At 35.3% G+C, this 5,896-nt stretch overlaps 1 protein-coding gene across 2 annotated transcripts in view; it reads right to left on the bottom strand.

The window, feature by feature from the left end:
- Window positions 1-5,896, bottom strand: part of LOC106681633 (nephrin) — a gene marked incomplete at its 5' end in the record, with an annotated part of 151,099 nt that overhangs the window by 47,822 nt on the left and 97,381 nt on the right.

Genomic DNA, 5,896 nt, shown 5'->3' with positions numbered 1-5,896 from the left:
TACAAATATATATATATATTAATATATGTTCAATAACTATATATTCAATTAAGACCACTTCAGCCATTATGGTAGAATCAGGCAATTAACACTAATGACCAGGTCGAGAGTATAAAATAAATTAGAAGGTACTAGTTTAATGAGAGGGGGGAGCGAAGGACATATTTCGCCGCAAATTTAAATATAAAAAAGCAGATAAGCATTATTAGTTCAAAGGAAAATATTAATAACGCAGTGGCCGTTATGGGTGGAGCCTAATTGATTGAAGTAGGGGAAGATCTTGAAAACAAAATTGGCCGATGAAACTCGAGAAATATCCAGCGGATTTACTTTCAGAGAAAAGAAGGGACACTCCTATTGCCGTCCGAGGTGAACAGTCTGAGATCTATCGCTGAGCTGAAATCAGAAGACAAGAACTGTTGCAGACCAAGATCCGGAATACGGGGTAACCACATCATCTACAAGTGAACCTTTACATTTACATTAGCAATTATCTGAATTCTTATATAAATTAATTAAGCGCTTAATTATTAAAAGAATATCACTCATAAAATAGAATTTTGTATTATATAATGCCAATGAACTTCAGATTGGCGAGCAACGATGAACTAATGCTGTGTTAGTGTAATGCAACTGACGAGAGCAATACAAATATTTTAATTTTTAATTTAAGACATTATCCACGAAAAAAGGAGATGTAATTTTTTTTCTTATGTCAAATATTAAAGTGTTTAATTAAGCGTAACAATAAAGTTTTATTTGTAACTGAAATAGTTCTCTAATAGGGTTTCCTTTTAGTTCTATGTATTTTAGGGCGTTCTAGGGGAATACACACAGTTACGAACTAGAGTGGTTTGTATTATTTCACAAGCTTTGGGTGTGGGCGATAATTTTTTTTTCAGATTTGTGAGCGCATCCTTTTGATGTTACCGCATAACTGTGATTCGTTTCACATGTACAAGGAGGATGATACAGTATCTCTGAAGAGGTACAATGGTTTTAATAATAATAATATTCTTTATTTATTCTGGGATTGATCCCTTTAGAATAATATACAGGCGTAAAAATTAGGCTTCAGAGCCTTAGAGTGAAATTATAAAACGTCATAAAATATAATAAAATAATAAATTGAAAAAGATAAAAATGAACACCCATAAGTCATTTCATAAAACATAAGATGACAAACACTTCTGATAATAAGTAATAGAAAAAAAAATGATAAAAATCCAATATAATTAAACTAAAAATAATAAATGGAAAGGTACAATTTCTGCTAAAATACATATTTACAAGAATAAACAAAAATCTGAGACATAAGTACAGAAAATATATAAACTTTGTTTGAAACTTTCAATTGTTATTCTTCCGGAATTGGGCGGACAGAAGGTGGTCGAAGATACGGGATTTGAAGGTTGGGAGGGTATTAGACCTACGAATGAAACAGGGAATAGAATTCCATAGGGAAGAGGGACGGATGAGGAAAGATCTACCAAAGGCTGCGGTTCGATGGGCAGTTACATATAAGTCTGAAGGCCGTGAGTGGGTACTGCGGGAATGCACCGAGGATTTAAATTAAAGGATATAAGAGATGTACGATGGACGGAGGGATTGGATAACTTGGTAGAGGAAGGAAGCAAGAAATATTTACAACGGAAGGAGGGGTAAAGCTACTTCAATTCTTCATAAAATTGGGTGACAGAGGCGTCCCTGGGGACCCCAAAGATGAATCGTACAAAGCAATTAATTAGCCGTTTTAATTTTGTTTCGAGATCCCCAGAGACAACCCCACAAACTACACAGCAGTAATCAAAGGTTTTAGTAGTTTTCTTAATCATCTATAAAAGAATGTAAGGTTTAGATTTTGAATTTTAAACTGAAAACGTCCTACCGTCCTATCTCTCTATTACCAATCATGAGCAAAATCCTTGAAAACTCATTTTAAAACCCCTATCCCCCCATCCTAGATTCCAATCATATAATTCCGAACATCCTAATCCATTATCCAGCAATGTCATCGTGTGGTGAACGTAGTCTCGTCTTCTTTGGAGCGCGGAATGTACTGCTCGGGAGTCTTTTTTTGATGTAGAACAGGCTTTTGATCGAGTCTGGCACCCGGGACTGCTTTACAAACTCCGTAAATTCCTACCTCCTACTTACTTTCTCATCTTTCGTTCCTTTCTCATCGATAGCCTATTCTAAGTAAACCACAATGGTTCTTATTCATCCCTCTATTCTCAGTTCGCAGGTGTTCCTCAAGGTAGTATCGTTGGTCCTATCCTCTACACCGTCTATACAGCTCACATTCCAACCAATCCTAACACTATCCTCACCACGTATGACGATGACACATGCGTGCTCGCAATTAATAATATCCCATTAATTGTATCCCAAACTCTACAATCCCATATCACAGCCCTCGAAGAATGGTGTAATTGGAGGATTAAGATAAATTCTAACAAATCCCATCAAATCACATTTACCCTTCGTCGTAAACCTACCGACTGCCCTACAGTTTCATTTAATAATGTTACTCTTACCCCTGTCGAACAGATCCTAGCTACCTGGGACTAAATCTGGACAAACGATTAACCTGGAATCCTAACACAAGACTGAAAAGACAGGTAACTGCACGTCGATTTCGACTATTACAGCACTTACAAGACAAACGTTCTAAACTTCCAACAAATTACAAAAGACTGATCTACATGGCTGTAATAAGGCCAATTTGGACATATGGAGTTGAGCTTTGGGGCTCCACTAAACCTTCGAATTCCTCTCGTATTCAATCCTTACAATCCAAAATCATTCGTAAAATCCTTAAGGCTCCTTACTTTGTCAAATAAAATCATACATAAAGACCTTAATGTTCCCTATGTAACCGATCTAGCCCGAACCAGATATCACTCTTTCCATTATAAAGTCCCTAACCATTCCTGACAATCCTCCTAGGCGCCTGAAAAGAAGATGGTCACGAGACCAGCTAATGTAAAATGTCATTAGAGTGCTACCAGTGGGTAGTTGCTCTACACGCCTGTAACACTCCATTTTAACTAAGACCACATTTACTAAATGTATTATGTAATATACAGTTGTAATTTCAATAAAGTTATTAAAAAAAACAAAAACTGAAAACGTTGTTTGTATTTATAGAGCCAGAGTTTAATGGACAATGAGCATAGAAGTATCACTATGAAGGCTGATATCGTCTTTTATCTCAGAGCAACGAATCCGCGTGGCTATCCCCTAGCGTATTCGCGCCCATGTCCCATTTATCATGAGGAGTAGACACAGACGACTTGGACATGAGGGGAATATGAAATATAGTCAGTTCAAGTCGTATAATGCATGGCAAACCAGGCAGAGAAGGAACGGGCCCTTCTGAATGTGGAACGAGTGCTCCCTTAAACAATAGTTAATTTGTAATGTTGTTCCCTTCTTAGGACTAATGGGTTTCCTATTAGGGGATGGTTACATTAGCAATTCTCATTCGGCCAAATCAACGCTGCAAACGGGTGATGGGATCGAATTCGAACCTTTGAAACCCGATATTTAATCCTATTTAGCCTGAGAAAAAATGGAAAAAGATGACAATGACATTTCTATTATTTAGTTAATATGATACTAAATGAGGTAGTTCAGAGGTTATGAGCTACACAGTAAAATTTTTCTCTTTTCGGATTTTTTTTTATTACGTTTAACGTCCTTGTGTTTTCCAACTTGGTGCAAAAAAATTATTAGCCTCGTGCAAAAAAGACACCTCTCACAATTTACAAGCTTATAATTATTGAATAATTGATGCAAATAAATTAGTAAAAAAGTAATATACCTATGAACTAATAGTAATAAATATATATTTGAGGAATGAAAGAAAAAAAAAAGAATTTGAGAAAAATGAAAATAAATGAATTATAATAATATAAATAGGGCCGAATTATTTTTTAAAAATGAATAATTTTGGACTTACAATTAATAATTAAATAATTTTGCACACTTGGATAACGTGGTTAAACAGTTTATATTAATTATAAATTAATGTCTTAATTTATATTCGGATGCCAGTAACTCGTAAAAGAAATCCTAATCAGGCATACAGCAACTATAAAGATTAGAATTGTTTAAATAATTATAAATACAGTCAGGGAAATGTGAGATGTACTATAAAATAAGATATACAGAAATAATCAACATTTTGACAATAAATATTTATATTTCTTTATTAGCAGTTCAGCATAGTGGGCGTTATGTGGTTATTGTTAGACTCATGCAAAGACATCTCTAACGATTAACAATGTTATAATGACTGAATAATTTTAATTGATACAAATAAATCAGTAAAAAAAAATAATATACCTAAGGACTAATAGTATTAAATATATATTTGAGGAATGAAAGAAAAAAAACCTAATATTTATATAATTAATAAAGTGAATAACTGACTAACATGCTGAAAAAAAGAATTTGAGAAAAATGAAAATAAATGAATTATAATAATATAAATAGGGCCGTCCGTAGCTCAGTGGTTGGGCACAGTCTTACCATTCTGAGGTCTATTTGTGGTGCTGGTTCGAATCTGGCCATTGTCTTTTTTCATTGAGTGGTGGTCCTACTAAATGAAAAACTTCGATCCCCAACCATAGTGAAAAAAATCGGAATACAAAAAAAGAATTTATACCTGGCTGCAATGAAAATTCCAATGCCATTAGGATATTTAAAAAATATAATATAAATAAATAAATACAGAATTCATAGGATCAGGGCTTCAGTCTTCGAGATGAAATTGAATTTCCTGCCTTGTAAGCCACTGCACCATTGACTTTAATGAATTTTTGATGAAATCAGCTATTGATTTCGATTGTAGTTCACGATGTAATTGACTGTTTCTCATAAAAGAATCTACTGAGGTTCTTAGGACTTTTTTTTTTGAAATGGCCGTAATTTGAAATTGTGGTCGGAAGATGGTAAACTAATAAAATCATGGTAAAAAAGTAAAGAAACTTCAACATATTTGATAATATGAGTGTAATATCATCTTGGTCGGAATGAATATTGACAACACATGAAACAAATAAACAAATTCCATCCACAACCCCCACCTCCGTCCTCTTTCCCCTACCCCTGCAGACAGAACAAACAGAGAGCGTATAGAAAAGATGATTGACGGCCCATAAGCAGGTAATGATGCGGTAAGGGACGTTACACTGGGTAAGTGTAAGATGATGTGTGAACTAAAGTCGAAAAGGAGAAGCCGCCCACCCTCGCTCCCCGCCTCTTAGTGATGAATCGTTTGTCAGCTTTGATAAATTATGTGAATAAGTAATACAGTTTGTTCCCACATTACCCTACTCCGTCGGTCCCTCTCGCGAAAAAATCACCAGTTTCTTTAGCCATTTTCTCTATTTAAACCTTTTTTACTCTCCTCATACTTCATATTTATGTTGCGCCGTAAATTTGGCAGGAAAACGGAGTAAAGATGTAGTGAGTGTTTATTCAAGAAGCTTGTTTTATAAGAAACTTTGGAAATGTCTAAAAAAAAAATTCAAAACCTACCATGTGTAATTAACACAATTTACTCTACAGTTATCCTAATATCCAATTTGAGCCAGTGTGGGCAAGTTGAGTTTCATTCTGTGGAAATAAAAGACAACCCACCCAGGCCTGAATCGAACCGGTGACCCTCCAGTTACGAGGTTGCTAAGGTGATGCCTAAACTCTCTCGCCTATAGTGGTATCGAATAGGCGTGTTTGGATATGAATCTTTGGGGTCCCTTCCCCTACATTTCTCACGCATCTTCCCAGTTATGTTTAGTCAGTTTTGTTCATAACTGACGTCTAGGCTGACGAGAGGAAACGATGCGCATTCCCGTAACAGTACTAAAGTCAGCGCATTCCCGTAACA

Source organism: Halyomorpha halys, unplaced genomic scaffold (assembly GCF_000696795.3).
Source record: "Halyomorpha halys isolate HHAL.00 unplaced genomic scaffold, Hhal_1.1 Scaffold353.1, whole genome shotgun sequence".
Classification (NCBI taxonomy): domain Eukaryota; kingdom Metazoa; phylum Arthropoda; class Insecta; order Hemiptera; family Pentatomidae; genus Halyomorpha; species Halyomorpha halys.
Note: the sequence above shows the minus strand (reverse complement) of the source record. Positions and strands in the feature narration are given on the sequence as shown.